This window comes from Stegodyphus dumicola, chromosome X1 (genome assembly GCF_044657685.1).
Source record: "Stegodyphus dumicola isolate Sdum_Otavi_A_Nest chromosome X1, ASM4465768v1".
Classification (NCBI taxonomy): Eukaryota; Metazoa; Arthropoda; class Arachnida; order Araneae; family Eresidae; genus Stegodyphus; species Stegodyphus dumicola.
Genome location: NC_140780.1, coordinates 54,130,337 through 54,138,704, shown reverse-complemented (window position 1 = coordinate 54,138,704; position 8,368 = coordinate 54,130,337). Strand labels below are relative to the sequence as shown.

The 8,368-nt window shown below is 34.9% G+C and overlaps 1 non-coding gene across 1 annotated transcript; it reads right to left on the bottom strand.

Annotated features, from left to right (window-relative positions):
- Positions 1-467: 467 nt before the first annotated feature.
- TRNAS-UGA (transfer RNA serine (anticodon UGA)) lies at positions 468-540 on the bottom strand. The gene has a single exon. It is a non-coding gene; the product is annotated as a tRNA-Ser (tRNA).
- Positions 541-8,368: the final 7,828 nt, after the last annotated feature.

Here is an 8,368-nt window from a genome sequence, read left to right as displayed (position 1 = left end):
AAGTGAATTAAAAATATCGCACATGTTTTGCCCCTTCAGTGACACTGTTGTTAAAATAAAGCATATGTTTCAAAATCTTATTATTATTTAACCCACCAGAAAGCAAACTTCATTTAACGAATTGTGACTTTCAAAAGGCAGAACGACAAAAGAGTAGGTTTCAAAGGTAGTTCAAAGTTAGAGGGTTCCTCTGCCAATAAAAATATTTCAGCTTAATAGCAGCTGCTATCAGAAACAATTTCTTCCCTGTTGTAGGAATTTCAAACTTTCCAAAATATTTTATTTAGACAAAAAATAGCTTCTTGAGTCTTTCATACACAGCGCACGAATGATATCATATCGCACTGAGATTGAACAGTATTTCTGAGAAAACTGTATTGTTACTCTGGCAAAGAAGAAACAAAACATTTAGACACATTGTAGAGAGATTAGGTTATTTTGAAGCAGGAGACATGAAAAATAAGCAATGCCCTCGCCGGGACTCGAACCATGGACCTCTCGAATTCACGTCGAGCGTGCTGACCAATACACCACGAAGGCATGCTAAGAAGGCGGGAGAAATACCTTTTAACATTATTGGTTGATATAATTTAAAAGAAATCAATAAATGAAGATAGCATTAAAGAAATGGTTGTTGAGGTAAAATGCAGTTATCATTAATTTGTACTTCAAAGTCAAGGTAAATTCATACGAAGAATAGATTTTGTGGAATTTGATGAGCGTTATTTTGGAAAAGATGGTCCCTTTTCTTAAAAAACAAAAAAGCGAAATTAAACAAAAAGAAGAAAATAAAAAAACACTGAGAACATACAACATTTCCATAGAAACAAGAACTATTGAGAAATAAATCAAAATGATGTATGAACTGTTGGGGAAGCCACAAATGTAAAATGCATGCTTTCAGAATGATTCATTTCCACTCCTTATCGATGAAATAATTTGTATTGTCAATAGTAATTGATTAAACCAACTTTTATTTTAAGGGGGTTGTTTATAATGGACTTCAAAACTCTGAAAAGTAAATTCAGATTCAAATCCTGAAGGTGAATGAGTGTTTTCATGTTTTTCTGGTCCGTATCCCGACTACCAATTCAGGCAAACAGATTGTTCAGCTGAATGGCTGGTTTAACGGTTAATTCGCATGGCAGCTCTTAACGGTTTTCGCTCTGTGTAACGTGAATGCAAACCAGGTTTTCTTAAACTGTCCTCCACGAAAGCACGAAGGCATCCTTTCCCTTAAGCAGATATCTCTGGTGTGCTTTGTTACATTAAGATAACTTAACGTAACCGCTTTATTTAGTATGAATAGAAGTTAATTTTCCTTAGAAAGGATTTCACTAAGGCATCTCTCCTCTTTGGTTAATGGCTAGCTTTGGTGTAAACATCTACAAACAAATACGCTTTATCATTATTGAAAGATCGAAATTTTCATTGGAGGAAGACAGCAAAAATAAAACCATTAGTCCATATTCTCTAGAAGTAGTCACAGGATATTTACAAATAGTCAGAGAGGAAGAAGATGAAACTTCTGGGACCACTAATAACGCAGGACTGAATTCATGCATTGTTTTATTCATATAGTACAGTACTATTAACTAAATACAAGTTTTTTGAATAAACAAAAAATATGTATATTTATTTATATATTGAGGTTTTTTTTAATTTAAAAAAGCATTTACCAAGCTCTATATATATACACTGAAAGCTTCTGTCACTATTGCTGTCCATGGCTCCACGGAATTAATTTCAGTGTATTTTAAGCTACAGCAAAATGGAAGATTTAATTTTAAGTTTATAGACCCGATTACAAATTTGAAGGCGAATGAATTTTCTTAAAATTCCTACTCAAGATATAACTTCGACCCATAAGCTCCGTCGATGTAAATCAGTTTGCGAAAGCTTCAATTTTTGAAAAATAATTCAATCACTCACATTTGCTAGAAATCCCATTCACGTTTGCAAATTGACAGGAATTTCATTGTAAAAACATTCAGTTTTTTGAAAGAACCAATGCTGTTACTTCTGAACTATTGAAACTCCCTTCTGTTATTGAGGTATTCTTGACATGCTTTGACACAGCTAACATATCCAGTGACTTCACAACGTTTTATAACTATTTTAACACTTTTCCAGTAAATCTGCCAAATAATAGTTGACGGCATTTATTACTATGACATCTCCACTTATTATACTATCCGCTTATGGATAGAATTTTCTATGCATCCAGTCGTTCCTGTTAAGATCCCCCATACATAATGCACTTAGCTCTGTGACAGCCCTAAACTAAGTGCAGAAAAAGTCTCAAGAGCTTAAGATAGGACTGGCTGTTACAATACCACAGATGAGGATATGGATATGGGTAATATTATAATTCCATATATAATGCTATATGTAACTATATATGTAGAGACATTAGGTTATTTTCTAAAGAGCAGGAGTGATGAAAAATGAGCAACGCCTTTGATGGGAATCGAACCTCGGACTCTGGAATACGCTCCCAGCGTGCAGACCACCACGCCACGAAGTCATGCCAAGACGCCGGCAGAAATACCTTATATATATTCCAATTGTACAGAACTCGTTGTTATAATTAAAATTTGAAGGTATTTTCAGACTTAATTTACCCACGCAGTCACAGTTTGCTTTCATGACGAGAACAACTGCTGTCCTAGATTCGAGAGCTGAGCCAAGACTAGTAATAATGTTCTGCTATAAAGTGGGAAAAATAAGAAAATATTTTAAGCAAATTGCGTCTGGAGATGAAGCGTTGTGCTTTCTTTACGATCCTGAGACAAATTAGCAATCCTTTCTGTTCATAAAGTTGTCTCGCAGCTAGAAAAACGTAGATTTCAGAAATCGCCAGTTAAGAATTATGTTTGTAAATGTTATGATAAACAATGGATAATTCACAAGCGGTTTGTTCGTACGAGACAGATGATGAACTGCCTATTTCATACAGACATAATGGGCAGAAATTTGTAAATAACTGCCCATGTTAAACAGGAAAATTTCAATCGATTAACTGGTTCCTGTTTTACGACATTACACCTTGACACAATTATATTCTCATCAAGAAGTTTCTAACTTTCTAGTGTTCACTTCCTCTCTTATGCGACAGATTTGGCATCACCAGAATATTTACCTTTCCGTTACGTGACATTTAACATCAGAAGACATTATTTTAATACAATTAAAGAACTTGAGAAAATCATAAACAGAAATTTAAACGATTATTCCAAAATATGTATTATATGAAGGAATCAAAGAGCTGTATGGACTTGCCAAGCATTGTATAGTCAATACAAGGATTGTATATTGAAGATAAAAAGGAAAAATGTTGTTTTCTTCAACTTTCGATTCTTTATAAATATAGTCGAATGTTTATAGACATAATACGTAATCAACTATAAAGGAAAATCTGCATTTTTCTCGTGGCACTTTTATCTTATAAAAGTTTTAAACCTAATATCTTCTGAACTGTTAACGATAAAAGAATACATACAGTATACAACTATTTTTAAATGTTAAATATAAATTTCAGCCAAAGAGATGTGTTATTAATGCTTGTATATGTTGTTATTGTCGTCTTGTCCATGTTATATGGAACAATGGTTGCCAGAGCCTACTCCGAAGAGAAATTGAACTTCTATTTTCCACCCCCAGTTTTGAGGGAGAGCATCCCGGGGAGGGATCCGGGGGCTCCCACCCCTCTCCCCTTCCACCAATCCACACGAGACGAGTTTCGTCTCGCGCATATTTAGAGTGCCGCCATGCCACACCGACACTATACATTTACAAACATCCATGTCTTCTCCGGGATTCGGACCCGGGCCTTTCGGTACCTTATTAGGCTTCCCTAACAACTATACCGTCTAGGCGACGATATTATTGTTTATAAAGGAATGTTGCAACATCTTTCCCACAACTAAAAAAATATATATATATGTATATATATATATGATTTTTTTAATTTGAAGAAACAAAGAAGTTAATAAGCAGTAATTATATGCATAGAATAAAGAATAAAATAAAAAAGGAATGAAAATTTTAATAAAATCAAAATGGAACCAATAATGTCAAAGTAATTTAAAATTAGTTAAAGAATAATTAATAATATGATAAACTAATAGTAGGAATAAAAAGAATAACTAAAGTTTGATTCAACCTAGTCAGAAAAAAACGGCTGAAACACTTTATTAATCCACGTCTATTCCCTTGAATCCACGTCTATCCCAGGTTGAATCAAACTTTATTCCTTTTCCTATCATCAGTTTGCCATATTACCAATTATCTTTGTACCAGTTTTAAATTATATTGATCTTTTTGGTTTCGCTTCGATTTTATCACATTTTATTAATTTTATATTTTTATTCTTTTTTCATGCATAATTTTTCGTTTCTCATTATGCAGTTTGTTTCTTTATAGAAAGAATTACAGTTAATAAAAATATTGTCACCGTTTAGTTAATTGTTGTTGAAACTAAGCAGATTTAACTAGTATGCCAGGAATTTCAAAAATTTTATTTAAATTTATTTTCATATATACCTATATACATGAAAGCTGCAAAATGGACAGCTTACGAATATATAGCGAAACCTCCATTTACGCGCTTAATTCTTGAAGGAATTCTTTCCTGAAGGCTTTTCGTCATCAGAAACGTTCGTAAACCGAACCTATTATTCCCATAGAAATTAGTATAAAATAGGTTAATCCGTTTTTGGATCATAGGTGTTTATTTAAAATTTACAACGGAATTTTGTGCACAACTTCATGCACACTAATGGGAATCATTACATTTAATTTATAAAATGTGATGTGTACACCACATGACTTCCTTATACGGAATATTAAATTATACGCATTTTTCTTGCATTTTATTTAAACTTATTAGATTGAATTAAATCTGCTTTGTCGATAGCGCATTTACCACAATAGAATAAATGCCACTTTAAAATTCACTATATTTGTTAACCATAGCGACACTCTGGCGCTAGGTTCCCTTAACAGCGTTATATTTCGTTCATATTAAAACTCAGAATGTACAAAATTTGTATCATTAGCTAAGCGTTGCCTCATGTTCTATTCAAATACTATAATAAATCTAGAAAGATGTATAAAAGAAAATAAGCAAACAAAACAAAAAGGAAACAGTTTTTCACAGACGATTTAGTATTTCTCATTCAATTAATTCAGTTCTCACTTCGCGACAAGGCAAAAATACATAAAAGCTCAAAATATCTTTTTTAAAAATTACGAAGTAAATCTTAAACATTTCCTCGAAAAAAAATCCAGAAAGGATTAAGCATGATTTAATTCGCAATAATAAATAAAGACGTTATCTTTGTTGTTGCGAAACTTAGTCTCGCTAGATTGGCAACAAATCTAATATTCCGCTGTTTCAAATGTAAACAAATATGTCCACCATGTTATTTAATAATTAGGCTTAACTGCACTTAAACAGCTTTTAAATTTTTGATAATTGTACAAATATTGCTTGCAGATTTACTAAAGGCATAAAAACCTTAACCGTAAGATAAGAACAACATAATTCAATCATTTTTAAAGCAAAAAATGCACAATTTACGAGGCGTATAGTACCGTTTTGGGGGAAAAAAAAATAGTAAAACAATTTTTTCGAATCCAATTTTATTTTTACATGAAAATACATGTCTTAAACTATTTTTCAACATAGTTTCCGCCAATGATCAAACACTTGTCATAGCGGGTGACCAGCTTTTGTATACCATCGTCAAAGAAACTTCCCGCCAGTTTCGATAACCACGACTCCACAGCATTTTTCGTGTCATCGTCAGATCCAAAGCGCTTGCCAGCAAGCTCGCGCTTCATGTGCAGGAACAAGTGATAGTCGGACGGCGCCAAGTCCGGGCTGTACGGCGGGTGATCGAACTGCTCCCAACGAAACTGTCGAATTAACGATTGAGTGACACCAGCAGTATGGGGCCGAGCATTGTCATGGAGCAACACAATTCCTTTACTGAGCATTCCTCTTCGTTTGTTTTGAATGGCACGCCTTAGTTTTGTTAAAGTCTCATAATATCGTGCCGCATTAATGGTTTCACCTCTGGGAAGAAATTCAGTAAGCAAAACGCCTTTCCTATCCCAGAAGACAGTGCACATGATTTTTTGTGATGACATTGTCACTTTGAACTTTTGTTTTTTCGGAGAATGAGTGTGTCTCCACTCCATCGATTGTTGTTTCGATTCTGGTGTTAAATGACACACCCAAGTTTCATCACCTGTCACAATTTGGTTTAAAAAGTTTTCTCCCTGATCACTGTACCGCGTGAGAAATGTCAGGGCACTACCAAGTCGCTTTGTTTTGTGAACATCAGTGAGCATTTTTGGAACCCATCGGGAACACAGTTTGCGATAATTCAAGCGGTCAGACAAAATTTCGAACAAAACAGTACGTGAAATTTGTGGAAATGCCTCTGAAAGAGTTGTCATTGTGAAGCGTCTGTTCTCATGAATTGCTTCATCAACTTTCCTTACCAAATCATCGGTGACAACAGAAGGCCGACAACTCCGAGTCTCGGCGCGGACATTTGTTCGACCTGCATTAAACATTCTTACCCACTTTCTCACCATTCCATCACTTATCGAGTATTCACCGTAAACTTTTGTCACTTGACGATAGATTTCGGCCGGTTTAACATTCCTCGCGTTCAAAAATTTAATCACGGCACGAATCTCTCAGTCAGCGGGAGAACTAATTGTCTTAAACATTTTGAATATGCACAGCAAACTGAAAACAGAACATAGAGCAACCAAAATGGCGACAATTGAAAGTCAGTGAACAAGAAAGACTAGTGCGCATGCGCGGAACGCCTACCACAGCGCTGCGGCGGCGCTATAATGAAACGGTACTTAGGTTCCGAATACGCTACGTATAAACATAATAAGAGTAAAGAAAATGTGATCATTGAGGCAGGTAACAGAGTGGATATACATATAAATATATTTATATACGTTTGGTGCGGCCGATTGCAACCAAAATACAATGTGCACATCTACATGTTATAGCAGTCCTATACACAAGCTTTCAACGTTCTGAGGCTAATCGTTTTTGAGTTATGCGAGATACGTACATACATACGTACGTACAAATGCCACGAAACATTTTCTTCAGAATTCACTTTAAAGCAGTTTTATAATTTTTTTGGAGGAAAAGAGTCTTTATATTCTGTCCTTACGTACAGACGTCACGCAAAAACATCGTTAAATTGCATTCGATAGCGGTCAAAATGGATATTTTCAAATGGATTATGTTGCCTGAACATTTTCGCGATTACAATACTTCCTTTTTACTTCGTACAAGGAAGTGAAAAACTGAATGCTAAAGCAGGCGAAAATTCAGTTTTACTTTACTCGAAAGAAGGAGGTAGATGGCATAAAAGGGAAAGTTATAACGAAGAGAAAAGGAAAATATGTCGTTGTGTCAATGAAAAATTCCTTTGTATAAAACACCAGTAAATTGTCGTTGAGCATATTCTTTCAAGTTCTTTCCCCTTCACTTAATATTTCATTGCTGTTTATGTTTTAAAATACTACTTTTAAAGTGAGACATGACATTGTCACTGAAAATTATTTACTAGAGCTTGCTTCTGTTTCATCAGGGTGGTGTCGTTAAATCAAATTTTGCATCTTACCAAGCTGATATCATAATTCACATTTTGCACAACTTTCGAGGATCAAAGAACTAGGCTCATCTTCTCTTCCATAGTTTTGAAAACACTCCCTTCATAATCTCCTCTTGTTCTGCTTCTAAAGATTCTCCAAACACCTTTTCTTCAGGTCATTTTTATAGTCCTTTACCACCTTCTCCTAGTATTTATGTTAACTTCACAGATTATGGCTTTATCTAGAGACACAATATCGGAGATAACAAAGTATTTTCAGCGTCAAAGCCCGTAAAATACCTGCCTGCAACAAAACCTCGCCATACTTTTCTCTACAGAAGCACTGCAATATCGTGTCTAGAAAACACTGAAGGGTGTCAGATTACCTCAAAATAAATGTCTTTGAAAATTATGGAATTCCAGATAACACTCGTCACTGAAGCTGTTTTTTGTTCTGGTGATTTGTTCGCGAACCGATTTGTTCAAGATGAAAGACGTTTATGATCCAAGACGTTTATGACACTGTGTAAAGTTATAAGGTATTTCTAACGCCTTCCTAGCGTGCCTTCATGGTGCAGTGGCTCTGCACGCTGGGCCGGTATTCCAGATGTTTATAGTTCAATTCCCGGCGAAGGCGTTTGCTAATTTTTCATCTTTCCTGCTTCCAAAATACCTAATGTCTCTACAAAGTATTTTCTTCCTCCTTTCATCATGCGTTCGTGGTGTAA